The sequence below is a fragment of the Xenopus laevis genome, chromosome 2L, assembly GCF_017654675.1.
Source record: "Xenopus laevis strain J_2021 chromosome 2L, Xenopus_laevis_v10.1, whole genome shotgun sequence".
Classification (NCBI taxonomy): Eukaryota; Metazoa; Chordata; class Amphibia; order Anura; family Pipidae; genus Xenopus; species Xenopus laevis.
Window position 1 is genome coordinate 137833522 of NC_054373.1, and position 23323 is coordinate 137856844.

General features: G+C 39.7%; 1 long non-coding RNA gene across 1 annotated transcript in view; it reads right to left on the reverse strand.

Moving 5' to 3' along the window:
* Positions 1–592: 592 nt before the first annotated feature.
* Positions 593–23323, reverse strand: part of LOC121399657 — a 36782-nt gene continuing 14051 nt past the window's right edge. The window contains exons 2-4 of the long non-coding RNA XR_005965243.1: positions 1515–1560; positions 717–813; positions 593–629 (exon numbers count right to left, since the gene is read on the reverse strand). This is a non-coding gene — a long non-coding RNA (uncharacterized LOC121399657). The remainder of the gene's footprint in view (positions 630–716; positions 814–1514; positions 1561–23323) is intronic.

Genomic DNA, 23323 nt, shown 5'->3' on the forward strand with positions numbered 1-23323 from the left:
CTTATATGAGGGTCAAACAAAAATATTACAAATTAAATAACAAATGTACTAAGCACTTTGCTCGAACACTCAAAAAAAAAATACAACCCCATACACATATGTCTATTAAAGATCACAATAAAACATACCACGACACAAGGTATTGCTAATGTTTTTCAGGAGTACTGCCATGCCGTCTATAAACACAAAACGTCAACACGTCAGGCTAATCCGTCTGATAATATAGAGAAATTTATAGAAGAGGCGAGTCTTCCTAGATAATCTCAAGAACAATCCCAATTATTAGAAGAACCCTTTACTAATATGGAAATTGAAGATTATATAGATTCCCTGCCTGCAAGGAAAAGCCCTGGACCTAACGGCTACACTGCATTATTCTATAAAGCATTTAAAAAAGATTTTACTCCTCTACTTTTCCAATACTTTAACTTTGTCTCTAAAGAAAATGGCTTCCACCCCCAAGCTCAAGAGGCTTATATCACCATAATTCCAAAGCGGGAAAAGATCCTCAATTATGCCCTAGACCTATTTCCCTTTCAATTTAGATATGAAAATATATGCCAATATTATAGGTATTAGACTGAAAAAATACTTGCCCTTTCTGATTCAAGACCAAGTGGGATTTGTCCCTAAAAGAGAAGGGAAAGACAACACATTTAAAGTTATGTCATTGGTACGATATGCACAATGAAAAATATACCTTCATTGATACTTACCACAGACGCAGAGAAAGCCTTTGATAGGGTGTCATGGCTTTTCCTTGACAAGACGTTAGCTGGGTTTAGGTCCAATCATCAGACAAAGAATGGCTCTCTACAAAAAACACAAGAATTAGAGTGAATGGTATACTATCCCCAACTGTCCAGATCCACAATGGAACAAGGCAGGGATGCCCACTCTCGCCCTTTATATTAGTTATGGAAACATTACTGTCACAAATTAGGAATAACCCCAACATTTCAGGGATTGTAGCAGCAGGCAAAGAATATAAATATATTGCTTTTGCGGACGACTTACTAATGTGCATTACCAAACCACATAGTATCACTGATGAGAACTTTTGGTGAATTATCCAATTTCAAGGTTAATTATACTATATCTGAAATCTTAAATATAAATATCCCAGAGTTACAAGCCAAGATTATTAAACAGAATTTCTCATTTAAATGGGCTTAACCATTCCTTACATATCTAGGTATCAAAATTAGGGCAGATTTGGACATATCTTATCAAGACAATTATATCCCATTATTACTCTCACTTCAAAAATTGGTAGATAATTGGACTAATTACATTTATCATGGGTTTGGTGTATTCAAGCTACAAACATGATTGTAATGCCAAAATTACTTTATCTACTTCAAGTATTGCCAGTGTGGGTACCTCATTCCTTCTTCATCTCGATTAAATCACTGATATCGAGATTTATTTGGAATGGGAAAAACCCAAGACTTAAGCATCAACTACAGATTCTACCCAAAAGAAAAGGGTGCCTGGGTCTTCCAGATACCTACCTTTATTACTTTGCAATTCGCTTGGCTCGCATTCTCTCCTGGGCCTCTGAAAAAGTAAAGAAAGATTGGTGTGTCTTAGAACAAAGCTTATTTGAATACCCAATCATAAATAATTTGTGGTTTGAAAGTGGAAGTTTAACTAAGGAAATAAGACAATGCCCATTAATTGGGGCAACTTTGAAAACATGGCATAATAACAAAAGTATATAAGCTAACAAGTCCTCCATTTGTACTCCAACTTTTGTTGTTTAACCCAAATGTTCCTGCCACTCTAGAGAAGGGTGCTTTCATTAGATGGGGGAAATTTGTAAGCAGAGACACTAAACTTAGTGACTTCATTAAAAACAATAAAATGATCTCACTAGCGGAGATCCAAAAATGCTGGGGTCAGCATCCAAGAGACATATGCGGTGAATCAATTTATTAATCAGACTGGGGATAGAGTGCAGAAGGAATCTAGAGCAGAACAACAAGAGAAGCTGATAGCAGGAGAGGACTGGAGCAGAAAGCTGGAGTGGACTGGAGCAGAAAGCAGGAGAGGACTGGAAAAGGCAGGGCAAGATGCAGAGTGAGATGAGTTGGTACAAGGCGGGTCAGGAAGCAAGAATCAGGAACAGGCGAGGCAAGGTCAGTACAAAGTAGGACAGGAATCAGGAACAGGTCAAGGCTGAAATAGGTTAAGGCAAGGTGAATGGTAGAGAACAGAACAGGCAGGAACAGAACAAGGAAAGATAAGGAGGAAAGGTTCAAGGTAGGACAGAACAAAGCAAGGAGGCAAAAGCTGAAACCCTTAGCTAGGGACAATGTCACACTGCTAGTCTGGGAAACTCTGCTCTGCTCTGGCAAGGAGTGTTTGGAGGGCTGACCTTAAATAGGGCAGAGGCAGCCCTGGTTGGCTGATTGCAACTAATCAGGCAGCAGCTGGGTTGGGGCTGCAGAGGCCAAACAGGCTGCAGCTGGGCAGGGGCTGCAGAGATCAGGTAACATATAGCAAACAACCCTACAAGCTGCTCACCTGGCCAAATGGTTAAGGTATCGAACCGAAAACCCAAAGGTCTCTGGCTTGAATCCCAGCAATACCTGACAATAATAAGTGGCTAAATAACACTGAGGAAATAAGACAACTGGAAGAATTGACACATATGATGAACAATGATAGTGCTACCTACTGGAAAATTTGGTCCCCCTGGATAAATTTCCTTAGAAATATCAAATAAAGTATAAATTCTAACATTTATAGCTAAGCGCAACCTAGAAGGGAAAATCACTCATATGTAATCCTATTCACAAGATCTGTCAATGCAATTTTATGGTTGTATCTGTGTAGAAGTATTTCACACTATAATTGAGTCTATGACCTGTTGTCTGACTTGTCTGTCTGTATACTATGGTTTTGATATTGTTTATTACATGTATACCTTATTCTTTCCCAACCCTCTTCCTTTTTCTTCTGTACCCCTTCCCCCTCCCTCGTTAAAATTATAAATAAAGAATTATATAAAAAAAAAATGATGTGATAAGGTGCATCAGATCTATTTAAAGGGATATTAATCTATTTTAACTTGCTTTAATTTATCCTTTATTCAACATTTACATTAAAAACATTCTGGTTAAAAAGCTGATTATTTCTTGCATAGAGAAATGGTTGCCTAGCCAATAGTCTAGTTGACAATAAAAACAGTATCTAGGCCTCTCTTATCTTATTCTCCTATGATGACTCCCTTAGGTCATGCAGTGACCTTAAGTCAAAGAAGGCAATGTGCTCCAAGGAATTGCAATTTATCTAGCAGGTTGTGATAAGAATGCTGCTTTTTTGTTATCTTGAGTATTGGTCATTTTCCAAGGAAAAATTCTCTTGGTATTCTCTTTATTGCATTCTTCACCTATTGGCATAATGCACAATACATAAATTGAGTTTTTTGTTGGGGTAAAATATATAAACAAGCGAATGTAACATAAAGCAGAATAAAACTATTCAGTGAAAAACAATAGCGAATGTGTACCTTTAATATTTGCATTGTTTATTTTCCTGACAGGTTCTTTTAAGGCTTATAACAAGCAGGCATTTTTAATTACTATTGTCTTCTTGGCAAGAACCATGTGATCAAGACAACCTTGTTCTCCAATTTCTACTTCCCACTCTTAATGCATTATGGTTAAGAACAGTCATTCACTTATCTTTCAAAGTATGGGAAGTTTATGGCAATGTTTTAATTTTTGCAGTTCTCCCTCACCAAGGTGATCAAAATGTGCTGTCTGCCATTATTCATGACACTGTAATAAAAACTATGTATATTAGTATTAGGGGAGGTTATTTTTTTTTAACCTTACTTAAACGAATGCTCTTTGCAGTTTTGTGCCAGCATTATGAAATTTATTTTTTCAGTAGTTATTTGACTGTCTCTCCTAACTTTTTTTTCTATATATGGCTTGGTTATCACCTGGCTAGTGGCTGCTGGCTAAAATACCAGCAAGGGGAAGTACATGCTGGTAAATTTATAATTCCCTGTCATTCTGTCTTCTGCACACCTAAATCTAACTATCTGCCACCAAGCTCCCAGCTCAGCCTCTATTCCCCTGCTCTTTATCAGCCTGACTAACCCATCAAATCACTGCCTATATCTCCCCTTTTGCATCATCTCCCTGCACATTTTGCATCATGGTCTGGCCTCTTATACATCATGGACCCTCAACCTTACAGGTTCACCTCCTCTCCTTTCTCTTTGGTCAGAATCTTTTCGTTTAAAAGGTAGCAACCCCTAATTGTGACAAGGATTCTAGCTATGCATTCAGGATAGACAGTAGGGGGCAGATTTATCAAGGATCAAAGTGAAAAATCTAATTAAAAAAATTAGATTTTTGAGCTTTTTTTTTTTTAGTGTACTTCGACTATCAAATTGTCCAAAATGTGTTTGAATTTGAAAAAAATGTGACTATTCGAATATCGAAATTTATCATGTACTGTCTCTTTAAAACGTTGACTTCGACCATTCGCCATCTAAAACCTGCCAAATTGATGTTTAAGCCTATGGGGGACCTCCTAGAACCTATTTGGAGTCATTTGGTGGATGAAGTTTTGAGATCTAAGTTTTTTGGGGCAAATACTTTGATTCCAATTCGATAAAACTTTGTTTTGAACGATTCGAATACAGCTTATTCACCCGAACTTTGATTTCTTTTTAATAAATTTCAATTGGTCTTTTTTTATTCAAATTTTGAGTTGAGGGGAGTTTAAAAAAACTCCCCTCACCTCGAAATTCGACCCTTGACAAATCTGCCCCTTGGTGTCATTTATTAATGCCACAAGCGAAGGTGCACTAAGAGCCACAAAGGTGCACCTCTTTATGGCCATTCACTTCCTACTTGCAACTGGGACCATGCAGCACAATGCACCTTGTGCCAGATAAAAAAAAAATCTTGTGCTGCCCTCCCCTCATGAATACAACCCTAATACAGGCATGGGGTAGACCAGATCCACAGCAATTGGGGTGACAAGTGCAGAACCATTGCAGATTGTGCCCATGTCTTGCACTATGCATCCTTTCCTGCACCTAATAAATAACCATTTATCTGAAATGTTCTTCTACTTTTCACTTGGATATGACTGTGACTAATTTAATCATAAAGGGTGGAAGAAATAAGAAAACTTGTAAAATTATCTCACATTTCTACCTCTAATGCCTTATGCCTTATAAATGCTTGTTTTAAAAAAAAAAAAAAATGAAATGGAACCAATTTTGAGATAATAGCTTTACTTGAACTGAAAAAACCTCAAATGTTCCTTACCGCAGAGCACCATTTCCTAATGTCCTGCTGCTTTTTTAATCTCAGAGACAGGAACACTTGCAGATATATACAGTGAGTAGGAGTGCTAGTGATCAGGCATGGTTGATGCTACTCATTTCAATGACAAAGCACTTGAAAGTCTTCTAGAATGCAAAGGATTAATCTAAGCAAATATCTCCCTCACTAGCCAAGATAAATGATGATAAACTATTCATGAGTGCACATGTGAGCTTGTTAGCACTTTTTAAAGCGACTATTTACTGATTGTAAAATGATCAGAAGTGTGCTTTTGCATCTGTATTGCCAACATCAATTCACCACATTTTCTTAATGAGACAATCATTATTCATTGTAATGCCTGAGAATTGCTTTCTTCATTAAACTCTTTTGTTCTTCAATTCTACTTCACACCTAGGTGTGTTCATCTTCCGATCTGTCATTTGTTCTCTTTTCAATGCCTTTTGAGTTATGTGGTATAGAATATCATCTTATTAAAATTACTCTTGGCAAATTAGTCTTTTAAATTCAGTACAAAATCTCCACTAAGTGATGGAAATAGGTAAAGGTGAACTGAGTCAGATTTAATCATTTAATGCAAATTACACCAAGATGGAGTATGTCAGTCTGAAATAAATAGTTATTATAGTCCGTGGGTTTTCCTGAAATCTACATAAAAGTCTCCTCTCATCTTTCAATAGGAGGGAGTATTATTTTTGTATTAAAATTATATTAAAATTAGAATTACTCATAGAGAAGTAAAATCATCTTCACCATGAAAAAATGCATAATGGATAATACACTATTTGAGTCATACTTTTTTAGACTTTTACAAAGAGAATTTCATAATAATGAAAGGGATCATCAGGAATTATTCACCTCACAAGACAGCTATAGCTTAAACAAAGTCATCCCGGATCTACATAGAAAAGCACATTTGCGAATTGAACTGAGTCAAGTGACTTATTACAAAAGGTCATCAGACTCTGAAAGCGAAGGGAAGATGTATTGTTTTATTTGTTCTAAGTAAACCTCCATATATTAAACAAGTAATATCTCTTCATAAAAGTGAAGAGTTGTTCCAACATTAAATACTCCAACAAAAGCCTAAACAGCAGAGGAGCAAGTCAATGGCAACTATGTGCAGTGGACTTTGTATACAAAATATTTTTATAGGAACAGAGATTCTTGCATATATTCAGGCATATTTGAGCAATGTAATATCGGTTGCTAATGAAAAAAACTTTTGAAATTAGTTCGCAATGCTAATAAATGTTTGCAAAGTAAAAAGTTTTGCCTTCGCTAACACTTTGCCCCTCATGTGACAGTAGGATAGCGAATTTTATAGTTTGCGACATATTTATGTAATAAAATTTCATAATTGCAAACTGTTTTTTGTTACAAAATATTTAACGAAACTCCAGAGCAGGTGTTAAATGTTCACAATGCGCAATTAAAATTCGCAATGCAATAAAAGTTTAACGAACAATATTACATTGTGACATGCAAATTTTTGTTTCCAAAGTTTTGCACTTTGAAAATTTTATTAAATGTCCCCATTAGAGTTTTTCTTGACTATATTCTACTTGACATTTACTAGGAACTGTATATTATGACCTGGATAAAACAGAATCTTCATAGACAACTCATTTAGAGCTATTCCTGGATTCTGACTGGTCAACATATACCTGTCTAATGATGGTTTAACCAGAATATTCGTGCTCAGAGTAAGAACTATATTTAGTAACCACACACACACAGGTTTTATCCTATTGCAGTGAATTATCATTTTGCTGGGAACAGACAAGGCATTGGACCAGAGATACGTCGGGGCAAATTCACTAAGATTCGTAGTTGCGCCAGGCGTAACTTTGCCGCACTTCGCCGCACTTCGCCAGGCGTAGTTTCGCCAGCGCTTCGAAAATTCACTAAAATTCGAAGTTGCGCTCAGGGGTAGCGTAATGTTGCGAAGTTGAGCTAGCGTTGATTTGCTAAGTAAAGAGAAGTTACGCTAGCGAAGGCTAATTTGCATACGGCGCCAAATTCAAATTTCAATGGAGGAATACGTATCAGCACTACAAATGGCTAGAAAAGCTTCAAAACATCAAATAAAATTTTTTTTTTGCCTTACACATGTGCCCACTGTCTAGGTAAGTTGCCATGAGTCAGGAAATGTAGGGGGGAAAGAGGGGAGCCCCAAAAAATTTTTCGATCTTTTTCAGCCTATCACCCATAATGTAGAAAACACGCCAGCGTTTTTTGGGACTTAGAAAAAATGTTGACTTTTTTTGAAGCAATCCCTATCTACTCTATTGCGCTTCGTCTGGTCTAAGGTGGCGAAGGAAGTCTAGCGTAAAAGGTAGCGTTCAGTACACTGCGCGCGTTAGTGAATTTGCGTAGTTACGTCGCTAGCGAAACTTAGCCAGGCGTAAGGGTGCGAAATTAACACTAGCGAAACTACGCCAGCGTTCGTTAGTGAATTTGCGCAGTAACGAAAATGCCAAACGCTAGCGAAGTAACGCTAGCGTTCGGCGCTTTGGTGCTTAGTGAATTTGCCCCTTTGAATATTCACACTTTCACAACCTGCAAAACTACCAACTTATTTTCATTATCCGAGGCTACTTATGCAACCCTTTTATAAAACTTTCACAAAATACTACAATTGCATATTGGCAATAGCTCCATAACCCCTTGTGCAGGCCAGACAATACATTATCTAAAAAGTTGCTTCCAGAATAAAAGCTACAAAGCCAGACTCTCTGAACAAAAGCAAAGGAAAATGTGTGAAACGCATTGAAGTCAAGGGCTGTATTTTGACAGCAACTTTTTTTGGCAACAACTTTTCAGCGCAAAATACATTTGTGATTTTTTCATAGCAATATTTTTTTGGTGGCAACTTTCTCTGCACAAAATACAGTTTATGAGCTTTTTTTCGATATAACTTTTTTGCACAAAGTACATTGGGGGGTCTAGTGTTTTTTTACAGCTATATTTGGTTATGCAAAAATATTAACTAACTGCGAAATGCAGAATTTTATTGCAAATGCAATTTTTAATTACTATTGTCTTTTTGGCAAGACAGCCTTTTACTCCAATTGCTACTTCACATTCTGCAGAGCTCCCAAATGAAGTGTGTAGTGATGAGTGAAACGCATTCAAGTCAATGGGCGTCAAAATTATTTTGATGCACGTCAATTTCTATGCCCGCGACAATTTTTATACGCACCAATCATGTCCAAATGCATTAAAGTGAATGGATGTCCGAATAATTTTGATGCGCGCGACTATTCTGACGCATGCCCAAATTTTTTGGGGCTGCGTATTTTTCGCCGGGGGATTTTCTTGACAGTTTAGGGAATGTATTTGCTGGTGGCAAAGTGCGGAAATTCACAGTGAATTCAGGCCTGGCGAATTTTTTCGCCCATGACTAGCAGTGTGCTATAGGACAGTCATTTCCAATTCAATAGTAGGAGAAGTAATTGGTGAAATGGATAATAATTTTAATTGTTGCTGTTCTCCCTCACCAAGGTGATTGAAATGTCTGCCACTGCCCCAATGTGACACTGTTCTAAAAATAAGAATGTACATGTATTTAATTACATTCATTTGAGCTTCTATGTAATGTGTCACTGCTGGAAAAATATTGTGCCATGTTTCCAGGTTAGTATTACTTGTCAATGGTGACATACAATAAGTGCTTGTCCAGGGTGGGGAAAAAAACATTGACTTCTGTAATGTTTTAATCCATTTTTATAATAGCATTTTTGCAGGTACCTAGGATCCAGCTCCACATTACAGGAAGGCAGCCTCCTAACTCATTTAAAGCATTTAAGCATTTAAAACAGGGTGTTTAAATATTTTTTAGTAGACGGGAAGTGTCACGGATTACGGTACTTCCAGCTGCACATGACTTTAAGTGTGACTATCAGGGGTCACTAGCTCAGTCTCTCACACACCTTGCACACAGGTTAGACTAACACACCAGTACCCCAAACACCAACCAACACCCACAAAACTTGCTGCCATCACTTTCATACTTCTCCCACTGGAGGTGAAAGAAACCAGGTACTCTAGTAGTTCAAGGGTTAATGTAATTGAAACACACACTCTTCCTATGAGCATTCAAATGGTTACTCAGAACACAGCATGCAGAGGGCTAAGGCTCACAAGTTACACACTTTCAGGCTAGGGTCATTTACAGCATCAAAGACAAACTTGTTACATTTTATATGTTATAGTATAAAAGGTATAACAGTGAAAATTAGCAAAAAGATGTCACAAAAAGCCACACATTCAAAAATACAAACAGTTTATAAAATAAAAGGGAAACCACCTAGAAAACCTACACTTGTGTTCAAATAATAGAGTTTCCTGGTCCTATAGGCAAGGGGAAACAAGGAAACTATGGAAATAGGTCCCCAACTTCTTAGTCAGAAGAGATGACTATTTATTAGTGATTTCAGGGGCATCAGGTAACTGGACACTTCCCCCTCCTTCAGGAATGCAAGGTTTTTTTTTATGACCTCCTGTGTAGGGACAGGACCAAGAATACAATAACCATAAATCCTCACATGGTGGAGTAATGATATTACATTAATCTGTTATTCATTTTCCCTTAGATTCCATAGATACTAAACACCAATACAGGAAAGCCCTGGAGCTATAAGGGGCTGCATGACAAGGGATCTGAATGACCAGCAGCCAAATTATACTGGTCTAGGTCAGAGATGTGCAGAACCACATGTAGCTGTGTTTAGGTGAGAAGGAATGAGTTAAAGCAGGAGATGGCCAGGCCCAGGGGTGGAGTAATAAGAGAGGGATGTGATGTCAGGGGAAGAAGCAGTTCACTACCTTATCTTCTGAGCAGGTAGAAACATGAGGCAGAGCTCTCTCTGTAATATAATGTTATTAGCTGCAGTATATACACTTTAACTCCTCAGTAAACTGCATGGAAGTCAGCCTGGGCCCAACAGGCACCCTCTGTATTATAGAGAAACCCAGCCTGTGACACTGAGCTGCTGCAACTCATTAGAATATACAGAGAGCTGTAGTTGGACTATACAGAGAGGGCGGTGGGCAGTATTTCTAAGATATTGTTACTTGATTCAGAAGCCTGTCTTCAGAGTCTCACCTCTAATTTTACTGGGCTTTATTGACTTATATATATATATATATATATATATATATATATATATATATATATATATATATATATATATATATATACATATACATACATACATACATACACATATATATATATATATATATATATATATATATATATATATATATATGTATATAGTAAAATTGGTAAATAAACCGCACAACCAGGACTTCAGTAAAGTGTGAAAAAAACAAAGATTATTTTATTGTCAACGTTTCGGCTCCTGAAGGACCTCCTGAAGACGGCTTAAGTTAGGATCCGAAATGTTGAAAATAAAATAATCTTTGTTTTTTTCACACTTTACTGAAGTCCTGGTTGTGCGGTTTATTTACCAATTTTACTATTTATAATTTAACCAGCACCTAGGCAGTGACGATCACTTGGGAGTGCTCCAGATCGCAATTTTGGATCTATATATATATATATATATATATATATATATATATATATATATATATATATATATATATATATATATATATATATATATATAATTGAGCCTGTAGCTAGTTATATATTTATTTGTACAACATTTCAGCTGTCCTGTCATACCCTATAGAGGCGGAACACTGTCACTCATGCTTGTTGCATAGGGCAAAGTAGTTCTAAGGTGTTAAGACAGTTCCCCCCTGTGAGTTTACAGTCAATCACACTGGGGTCACTCAGGCAGCATGGAAGTCACCTTGGGGCCCAAAAGGGGTACTCTCTGTATTTTATAGAAATCCTGGCTGTGGCACTGACCTGCTGCTACGGCAACTATTTAAACGATACAGAGAGCTGTAGTTGTAGTATACTGGAAGGCAATACATTTTCTGGTGTTACTTTCAGAAATCTGCATATTGTATGGTATTTCTATAGATAAAATTACTCAAGTCAGCAGCCTATTATCAGATTCTGACTTTTATGTTATTAGCCTTTATTGAGTTACTGATTTCAGCTCCTGCTCAGAGGACAATCCACTACTACTGCAGATGGAACCTACATATAGTAATCCTCTGATACCGCGGGTAAGTAGCAGCCACCAGGCCCAGATGTTGATTACTGTATTTAAGGGTGTGCGCATTGTGGCAAGCTGGCGGCTTGAACACGTAACTTTTGGGGGAATAAGTCAATGGTAGGCAGGCAGCATAGGAAAAAGGAGCATAAAGACAGTGACACACAGCTTCTTCAAAGAAAACACAGGTTTATTTTCCAACTTTAAACAAACACAGTGTATTGTCCACAGACACAGAGGTAACCATTTTATCATTCAAACAAATCATAAAATAAAACCTAGCCCATTGGGCACTACCTTCCAACTTTGGAGCAGTCCCTGACTAGGCTGGGCCCCTTGTGGACTACCAGCAAACAAAACAATTGTTGTGGCTCACCCCTGTACTCACAGTCTTGGAGTGAACTTTTTAGCCTCCTGGCTTTTCTTCAATGTCCCACACAGACAACAAATCTGGCTCTTAGTCACAGCCACAGGCTCCCTCTGCTTCATGCAGTATCAGGCTGCACTCCCAGCTCCTCTGGGAGTTCCTCACACAGCCAGGTCTCCTACCTGCTGAGAGACACACTCTTCCATTCTAATTAACTTTAAATAGCCTTTCCACAGGACAGCTTTCCTGTGGAAGGTGAACTCCAATCTTTGGACTGGATTTGCGGAATGGAGTCCCTGGCTACTAAAGTCTTTAAACAGAGCACTGATTCTCTGTTTAAAAACTCCCTTCCTGGGGAGAAATTAAAGGCTAGAGTGACCCTTTTCCACCTTTTCCTAGTCACCCTACCACAGCATAAACAGTATATGTAGTTATAGCAGACAACTCCAACATACAATAGGTCTTGCAGTGCCTGTGGCTTGCAACTAGAAGTTTCGGGATGCTTGCCTTGGGGGCTATGGCCAGAGTTTATTGAGCTGAGTAGCCAAATTGTAGCGAGACAGGGTCTTGATGGGCAGGAGTCCTGCAGTAGTAGGGACAAGTGGCTGGCAGGTTACACTTGCCCAACTGACCCCTAGCGTTTGGGTGGCCAGCATGTCAAGTAATCCAGGACGGCAGATGGTATTTGCAAGCTTTCTCTCTGGGAAAAGTGGTAATTTCACTTCATGCGTTAAGCTTGCATGAAATCCATAGCGCCTGCAAAAAACAATAATAATACTACTACATAACAGTTGGGGGTTAGAGGCAATTTCACTGTATCAGGGCAAGTATATAGAATTAACAGCCCCCAATATTATATCATACGAACCTGCTATTGCAGCTTCCTTTTGTGTGCTGTGGAGAGAGGTGGGTATACTGTACTTAAGCTGGTCACTTAACTCCCCAGCTAGCCTTTACTTTCAAAGAGCCTAGTTTTGATTGTCTGGACAGAAAGCAGTTGGAGCATGGGTCATCACAATGTGGAAGCATGTGTTCCACTGTGTGGAACAGCTGCTGGAGCACGGGGCTCCATAGTTCAGAAGGGCTGCTGGAGCTCGGGGCTCCACAGTGTGGAAGGGCTGCCGGAGCACGGGGTTCCACAGTGCGGAAGGGCTGCTGGAGCACGGGCTGCACAACATGAAAGGGCTGCTGGAGCACATGCTCCACAGTGTAGAAGGGCTGCTGGAGCGTGGGCTCCACAACGTGGAAGGGTGCCGAAGGACACCACAGCATGGAAGGGCTGTTGGAGAGCAGGGGCTCCACAGTATGGAAAGGCTGCTGGAGCGCGGGCTCTACAGTGGGCAAGGGCTGCTGGAGCATGGGGCTCCACAGTGTGGAAGGGCTGCCGGAGCGTGGGCTCCACAGCATGGAAGGGCTGCCGGAGCGCGGGCTCCACAGCATGGAAGGGCTGCTGGAACGCTGGCTCCACAGCGTGAAAGGGCTGCTGGAGCATGGGGCTCCAGAGTGTGGAAGGGCTGCCAGAGCAAGGGGTTCCACAGCGTGGAACAGCTGCTGAAGCGCGGGGCTCCATAGTTCAGAAGGGCTGCAGGAGCATGAGGCTCCACAGTGTGGAAGGGCTGCTGGAGCATGGGGTTCCACAGTGTGCAAGGGCTGCTGGAGCATGGGGCTCCACAGTGTGGAAGGGCTGCAGGAGTGCGGGCTCCACAGCGTGGAAGGACTGATGAAGCGCAGGGCACCACAGCGTGGACGGGCTGCTGGAGTGCGGGCTCCACAGCGTGGAAGGGCTGCTGGAGCATGGGCTCCACAGTGTGAAAGGGCTGCCAGAGCATGGGGTTCCACAGTGTCGAAGAGCTGCTGGAGCCCGGGGCTCCACAGCATGGAAGGGCTGTTGGAGCGCTGGTCTCCACAGTGTGGTTGGGCTGTGGGAGTGCTGGTCTCCACAGCGTGGTTGGGCTGTGGGAGCGCTGGTCTGCACAGCATGGTTGGGCTGTCAGAGCGCTGGTCTCCACAGCGTGGTTGAGCTGTGTTGGAGAACACAAGCAGCTGGTGGCTGGTAAGGGGATCCTGCAAGTGTTGCATGGATCATGCATGTGTGGCCCATGGTTGGATGTTTCCTTTCTGGGAGGTGTTACTTTACATCAACATACCTCGGTCAAAGCATGCAATCTGGCGTACCCACCATGCTATTTGGCGTACCCACCATGCTGGAGAAAAATGGGGGCTGGTGGCTGGTACGGTGGATCATGAATGTGTTACAGTGGCCCATGGTTGGATGTTTCCTCTCTAAGAGCGTTGGTCTCTGGGAGGTGTTATGTTACATAGAGATACTTGGGTCGAAGCATACAATCAGCTGTACCCACCATGCTGGAGGACATAAGAGGCTGGTTGTCGGTATGATGGATACTGCAAGTGTTACCTGGTTCCTGCATACAGTAGGCTACAGTGGCCCATGGTGGGACATTGAGATACCTGGGTTGAAGCATACAATTGGGCTTACCCACCATGCAGGAAGGCACATGCGGCTGGTGGCCTGCTACTATGGGTCCTGCATATGTTATGCTACCCTTGGTGGAATAAGGCAACGTAGTACAGCAGCTAACATATCTAGAAGCCACATCTACAGTAAAGAAATTTGTTACAATGAGCATCTAACGACCAGAAATACTTTTAGGATTACACTTAGGGTTACTACCACTCTGATAGGAACCCCTAGGTTTTAGTTCATAGGGTACTGGGAAAACTCGGTTTATATGGGGGGACGAATGATAGTACACGCAAGCGAGAAATTATTGGCCCCCATCCCAGTCATGACAGGGTTATCAGTATTCTTAATGATTAATTGTCACTACAGTGACCATGATATCAAAATGGTTGGGAGACCTTACCCTCTAAGCTGGGCCCAATAAACTGAGCACTTGCGGCTGGAGGGAGGTCTATGTAGTTGGGAGGGTTGCTAAGGTAGTAGCATGGGAAAGGGGTTGGTTGGCCTTACCCTCTAATACAGGGCCCTCTGAGCTGGACACTTGTGGCTGGGGGGAGGACACTACTTAATGGAGGGGCTTTTAGGGAAGCAACATGGCAAGGTGGTTTGGTGACATTACCCTCTGAGCTGGGGCCTCTGGAGCAGATGGGGCAGGTCGACCATCACTCCATTATTAATAAGAAAGTACATTTGGTATCCAGGATGAAATAAAATTGCCTGTGTAAATATCCTAGTATAACGCATTGGGCAGAGTAAATGGTAATTTGTGGCAAGATAATACAATTTCCTAGGTTTTCCTAGGCTTTGGCTTTTCATATGACAGGCAACCTACTTCTCTCCTTTGACTGCACAGTGGATTGATTGATACAGACACTACTACTGCTTGTGCTAGGGGGCAGCCTGCTTGGATTTCCTATCATCGACACACTGCAGATGCAGGTCCAGCAGCAGGGCTGCTGAACTTCTCTCATGTTGGCGGCAGAGCATAGTAACGATCTCTTGTTAAATTCTATATTTAGATTATTGACTTGGGTTAAGCTGGCAAGGTCCTATTTATTTAATAAAATGTGAATAAATGCTGTGGCCATTTTACACCCATCTCTGTCTCCTGGTTTCTTTAAAGTATGTAATAATGGAGTCCAGTGGGATAGCTCAAGGCGGAGGGTCAAATTGAGGAGTCCCCTTGTCAAGGAAAGCCCTGGAGCTATAAGCGCAGGGGCTGCATGACAAGGGATCCGAATGACCAGCAGCCAAATTATACTGGTCTAGGCCAGAGATGTGCAGAATCACATGTAGCTGTGTTTAGGTGAGAAGGAATGAGTCAAAGCAGGAGATGGCCAGGCCCAGGGGTGGAATAAGAGAGGGATGTGATGTCAGGGGAAGAAGCAGTTCACTTCCTTATCTTCTCAGCAGGTAGAAACATCCCACCCACCCTCTACCATTTTGCAAATTTTATGAAATGTCAGGAGTTTTCGACTTTATGTTCTCATATTTTCTATTAAAAACTGAATATTGATGTTTTCATGAAAGTGCTGTTATATTGTGGTTTCTGTATCTTTATACATTAGAATTGTGAGAGTCTGTATTGAATGTATTTATGTTAAATTAATATGAATCGCTTGATCCAGGGAATGTTTCTGATCGCCATTGGGGTCAGGAAGGAATTTTTTCCCTCTTGAAGCATAATTGGCACTGGCTTTGGGCTGGGTTTTTTGCCTTCCTCTGGATCAAAACAGTGCACATATGATACTATATTTTAAGTTTTATTTGTCACAGCAGCGATAGGACCTTGCCAGAGTACTGCACAGGTAAGTTCAGAAGAGGGAGAAAGGAGGTTCTCTCCTGTGACTGCACGGTGGATTGATTGATACAGACGCTACTACTGCTTGTGCTAAGGGGCAGCCTGCTTGGATTTCCTATCATCGACACACTGCAGACGCAGGTCCGGCAGCAGGGCTGCTGAACTTCTCTCATGTTGGCGGTAGAGCATAGTAGCGATCTCTTGTTAAATTCTATATTTAGATTATTGCCTTGGGTTAAGCTGGCAAGGTCCTATTTATTTAATACAATGTGAATAAATGATGTGGCCATTTTACACCCATCTCTATCTCCTGGTTTCATTAAGGTATGTAATAATGGGGTCCAGTGGGATAGCTCAAGGCGAAGGGTCAAATTGAGGAGTCCCCTTGTCATGTCTTGCCCCTGCCCAGATATTCATATCTGAGTACCAAACCTAGTCATGTTTGAAAGCTAATATTACATTGAACCCATCAAAAATATATGGGTTTTGAGAGGATAAATATGTTTGAGTATATATTATAGTGTGACCTCCACATCATCTATGAGGGGCCTTAATGTGAACTCTAAGCCCCCTGTTTGGGCTTTCCCCCCTCTACATGGAATCAGCCATGGCTTGAAGCAGGGCATCACAAGCTGTGACCCCTTTCCACATGATTGATTCCAGACCTCAATCAAGAGAGACCTGTTACATCTGATGTTGGTACTGGGTGATGTTGGTACTGGGAAAGTACTACTGGCAGAAATGTTGTTTCATGATACCTTGGCCTGTTTTATTAACTCTTACGGGTCTGTATCAATACAGGAAGACCCATTTACTAAAAGTCAATATTTAAGTGGCATTTAGAGCTTTTTGAAACCACAATAGAACTTTATTTCTCTAAAAATCACAAATCACGAAAATAGCTAATGAAAAAATTCAAAACCTCCAAATTTTTCATGAACAAATTTTTTTAATGGTTTTTACACTAATCTAAATTATGAAAAAAATTGTGGAATAAGTAACTATATGAAAAACATGTTCATTTGAGTTAAAAAGTATGATTCAGAGAAATGAATGTTCTACAAACTTTCATAAATGGGCCCTTAAGGTATGGTCATTTCAATTCAGGGAAAAAAAACTTGAAAAAAAATCTGGAAAACCCCAGGTCCTTAGCAATCCAGATAATAGGTTTCATACTGTTTTATATATAAAAAATTAATTCTGTTTTGCAACACTCCATAACCCCCATACAGCTACAGAAAAAGCAGTATAAATAATAAAAAGAATATATCAATACCTAAAATAGGCATCATGTAATTGGCTCTCACAGAAACGTACCAAAGTGTTTGGTATAATATATCCCCAATGTAATTTTAAAAATGTATTTTACATCAATCACATTTAATAAATATTGCAATCCCTTGCTATTCTCCATAGAATTGCGTATAACCAGTTTAAAGCTTTAAAGAGAGACAAGGTCCTAGGAAACGCAATAGCAGAGTGAGCTACTGATATACTGAATTTGATCCTGAATGGCTTTTCTTCCATAATGCACGTATGGGATAAATTCGATATAATAAGATGTTGATTAGAAACTGTTAAATATTAACTTTGCAACCCATAGTTTTGAATCTGTAGTGTAAATACCAACATGTTCATTAGTGCAAAGACTACACAGTGTTTTCCATGAGATAATTCATATCTATGAATTCTAGAAAATAAGCAACCTGGCCTTAATAAAAGGTTTAAGCACCAAAAAAGATATTTGGTGTGTGTAGCTCCTAATTTCATCTACCATTTACACACAAGCTAGTGTGGTGAGTGTGGCCAATCATACAAAGGAATTGGCAGATGTCTAACATAACAGAAACCAACTTCCTGCTATGCAGCTCCCTAACTCTGAGTTAGTCAGCGACTTTAAGGGGCCCACATGGGACATAACTGTTCAGTGAGTTTGCAATTGATCCGTGGCATGCAGGTCATAATAAAGCAAACAGTTATGACCCCCTCAAGTCACTGATTGGTTACTGCCTGGTAACCAATCAGCGGAAACCAAGAGAGCAGGAAGTAGTGTCCTGGATATTATGTTAGGCAGCCAGTCACTGCAGCCTCTATAGATTGCATTTTATTTAACTAACTATACTGAAAATATTTTTTTTATTTTGCACATCATATCTTTTTACGGTACCCAGATTTTATATTTATACTGAACAATTCCTTTAAGAGAAGTGCATTCAAACACATTGATCATAACTTCAGCCAGATGCATTTTGTGCTAAAAATGGCATTTGCTAATAGGCAAGTAAGCGCTAGATACACCACAAAATACATAATCCAAAGCTTATGTTATAGTATCAATAAATCTTCAACCTAGCAACTACTTCTAGGCTCCTCAAGACTGAACCTCTTTAACAATGGGCCCCTGCAAACACAACCTCTAGGGATCCCATTGTCTGCAATCCATATTTTGACATCAAGGAAGCTATTGGATATAAAGCATGATCACTCCCTGTAATAGAACAGTAATAGAACACAAGGGAAAAATATACAATTCTTTAATGATCTGTCATCTCTCATGCTGCAAAAGTGGAGGGTGTTAAGACCAGCGACCCAGCCTCTTTGGTCAAAGATCATCATAGAAAGGATTGACAGCAACATGCGATTTACTAAATCCCATCTATGCAAAGCACCTTCTGGATTCCCTTGGATACCAGATCATCTCCAAACACATTGCTAGCAAGCTCATCACTAGGGAGATTTATGCCTCATTGGGAGAAAGGTGTTGTATTTCAAAGATGAGCACAATCCAACCCGACAGCACAAGCCAAAACAGCCCTCTTCTCTGCAATTTTACTGTTTAATAAAATAAGATGACAGAAGATGGAAAATAAAGCTACTCTTTAACCCCTTTAATCTTCTCATGTCAGTTTTTATCTTGAATTCCCAAAATGTACACACACATACTGAGTTAAGTCATAAACGACAATTAGACGCCTCCCATGCTATCCATCTGCTAAAAGGAATTATGATTTGGTTCTCTAATGGGTTTAGCATTTAACTGTCACTTGTTTAAAAGCAAGCATCTTGGCTGCTGTGGATTACTTCTCCTGGAAAAGTGTAAAACACAATGCCATTTGTCAGTTACCTATTGTTTACATAAATGTACTTTCAGGAGGAACAGCAGTAATTACCTTAATCACATCCTCAACATGTAACAGGAGTTACACTCATTCACAAACACTGTCCATTTAAATTCCTGTATAACAGTAAAGATCCTAACGATCATTTTTTGATCTCAATGGTCACTTACACAGTGCACACAAATCTATTTATTTCTATAATTGTTTTATTTTCTCTAAATGTATGCAAGAGTTTTTTTTTAAGAAGCTGCTGAATAATTAAATGTGCCAAATCGGTCATTATACAACAGGGGGAGGCAATTTCATAATCAATGAAATAAGTAAATGTAAGTATCTCTTTAAATGGGGCAGTCCATACAGGTGCAAATACATAGTTTTTCACTTTCAAAATGAAATTAACAATAAAAAGAGTCAGTAATGCTGAAAGATGTGGATCAATCAATAATATTCTCCGAATGCCACAAGGCATACACCCTACTAGCAGGAAAGCTTTGAGGAGAAAATCTGCTATGCAGAATTTTGTTAATTAAGACAGATTAGAGTGCACAAACAAGGCTATAGCCAATCAGTTTTACACTGACTCATATAATCTTCCAAAATCTAACAATAGATACCATGCAACACGTGTCCAAACCTCCAAACATGACCTCCAAATCTTAACAACATAGGAAATAAATTTGCTAAACAGGGACATCGTTGAAGTTGCCATTCTGAAATGATTTACTGCTTATAAGGCACCTGGTCCTGAAAGTTTTCCTTAAAGTTACTATTAGAAGTTTATTTGCCTTCTAGTCCCCATCTTACTACTATATTTAATACATTCCTGCAAGGAGTTCTAGTTCCAGATTCAATGCCTGCTTCATTTATCACCCTGTCACCCAGGGAGAGCAAAGTTGTAACACTAACGGGGGAATGTAATAAAAGTCGGTAATGGAAAAAGTATTCTCAATGCGAAAAGTTATGCCTTTGCGTGAACAAATTTTGCTTTGCACGAATTTAATATAGCTTTGGCGAACACGGAAACTGTTTAGCAACCACTTTCAACAGTAGAAGACCGTTTGCGAATTGTATAGTTTACGCCGCAGGGTCCTAGTGCCCACCAGTGCCGCACCGCTGGGTCTTATCGCCCGGCAAATTTGCGTGCAACCCCCTGCTCCCCCGTATGAGCAGGATTAATGTCGACTGGCACTTCTTAGAATGCGGCATGAAAACTTTGATGAAAGAGGAAACGTTCTGTAAAATTAAACTTTAGTGAATATGCAGAGTTACAATTGTTTGCCTGAGTGAAAATTTGCCTTGCGATAGGGTGCAGAACTGCATTCTTTCACTCGCAAATTGTTATCTAACCTGTTATAAAATTGCCCATGTCCCTGCAGATGAGATTTCTGATGAATTTTCACTAGCGATGGCCACTGCACCCTTTAGTAAATTTGCCCCAGTGTCTTTATAACCAAAGTTATTGACACTAATTACAGTTTACTCCCTTTTTCAGCACTGAATGGCCTCCAAATAAATTGCCCATAGACATCAAATGTTAATGCTTATTATTGACAGACTCTGAATATAATCACTTCTAAAATAATGGAATTAGATCAGCTCTCCTCCAGTCTAGTGGTATCCCAGATGAAAGAGAGTCTAAGAAAATTAGAAAAACTGACCTAGCTAAAACTGAACTATGAGCTGTAAGCATTTGAGGGTGTGTTTTAGCAGAGACATTTATACATTTACAGAGTGTGTCCTGTAACTCAGACACCACTATTTTAAAAAATGAGGAAAGGAATCAAAGCTATCTAATTTTAATAGCTAATAGGGCATTCATTTTTTAAAAAAATTGATACAGGGATTAGACTTTTCACATGAAGCGATTTGTTTCTTATTTACTATTTTTGCCTATTTGCAACACGTTTAGTATTTCTAGGTCTTTAAATAAGTCTCTGTTCCATCAAACTTTTAAAATGCTTTCCTCATTATTATTATTTTCTTCACATCTGGGTTAAGTCACACAGGACTTTTAGATTTATTTCCACCTATAACCGTATAGATTTAACAATTTTAAAACAACCATTTATATTATGTGATTTTGTTGAAGACCGCATGTCCCAATCTACATGTTGAAGTGAAGATTTTAAGGTGAAAAAGTTTGTTAGTTGTTTCGTGAAATTTACAGCCTTTGTTTACCCAATGCATATTTGCTTTTACAACCTTTAATGAGATAAAATTATGGTCACTACTACCAAAGCGTTCTAGTACTTGTACTGTCTAGAAATCCCTTAATATTTTAAGATGTGATTAAGCTGTTCAAACCATAGCTTACTTAACGCGCCTATTTATAAACAGGCAATGTAAATTTTATTTCGGAAAACAAACTCTGCATATGCATTAATTCGAATAATAGAGAAAATAGAGTGTAAAATAACAGCAAGTTAAGCCAATGTTCAATATTCATTGAAAGCAATATTGGTCTTTCAGTTGCTATTGGTAGCTGGTATTTTAGCTTGTATTTTGGAAACAATGTACTGTACTAGAAGCCAGCCTGATAGCCAGGAGGATTTCTGCTATGTTGTTTTAAGAGACAGAACCAGCAGTGCAGAAAGAGACATACACATGCTGCTTTCAATTGCAGTTGTACTTATGAATAACTTTAACTTCAGACTGTTCAGAGGAACAAGTACAGGTCAGGGACAGACTTACAGGACAGGATACTTGGACAGGCTCTCAGGATCTCAGACGGCTTTAATTAGCAGGAAGACTAATGATCCAGCAACAGGTTGTAGGGAGAGGCAAGCATTAGTACCACCTTACTTGGGCTATTGCCTTGCAGGGAAAGGACATTCAGATAAACTGGTAGGCTACAACCTCAGAGCCTCAACCCACAGGAGCAGTGCAGCATGCACCAGGTTCCTGGTACTAAACCAGGGAGTTTCTGGCATCCCTTGAGCTTTTAGACAAATACAAAAGGTCCTCTGCACTCAACCCATTATCAATATATTTAAGACAGAGACATTTTGTGCATGCTGCTACTGAAAAATGCCTTACCCGTTAAACAAAACAGGGATCCCTTGAGCATTACCATTTGCATCAGCTGAGGCTCTTTTCATTCTGCATTATTCAAAGTGATGACAGAAGGAAAGGGGCAATATATAATTTGACGTTCTTCACTGAAGGGCCGCAGTGGACAAAATGTCAAGTGTGTCATAGGCCATATGACCATACCCTCTGCATTCTGTTCTTGTACCCCTTGATCAACATCGCCTTTCCTGTTTCTTCCATGCCCTCCTCTTTTTGGTTTATCCTTTCACTTCATTTGGTCTCATGTATCTTTTATTTTCATAAAAATATACTTGGCTGATTTTCTGTACAACTACCACTATAATTTTATTTTTGTTTTTCAAGTGGTTTATACTGCAGTGTTATGTTCAATGTATCTTCCATGCCAAAGTTTTGCACAGTAACTGCCTTTTGAGAGGACTTTGCTTTCTTGTTGTCAAAAATAAATAGAAACATGTATAGTGTTGTTTTCATTTAATGAAGCTGTTGCCAACTCACAACCATTAATTCGGTCTCTTATTTGCAGATTAGGATTTGGGAGTACAGGTATGAGACCTGTTATACAGAATGCTCGGGACCTGGGGATTTCCGTATAATGGATCTTTTCATAATGTGGATCTTCATACCTTAAGGGGCCGATTCATCAAGGGTCGAATATCGAGGGTTAATTAACCCTCGATATTCGACTAGGAACTAAAATCCTTCGACTTCGAATATCGAAGTCGAAGGATTTAGCGCAGAAAATTCGATCGAACGATCGAAGGATTATTCCTTCGATCGAACGATTAAATCCTTCGAATCGAACGATTCGAAGGATTTAAATCCAACAATCGAAGGAATATCCTTCGATCAAAAAAACTTAGGCAAGCCTATGGGGACCTTCCCCATAGGCTAACATTGACTTCGGTAGCTTTTAGCTGCCGAAGTAGGGGGTCGAAGTTTTTTTTAAAGAGGCAGTACTTCGACTATCGAATGGTCGAATAGTCGAACGATTTTTAGTTCGAATCCTTCGATTCAAAGTCGTAGTCGAAGGTCGAAGTAGCCCATT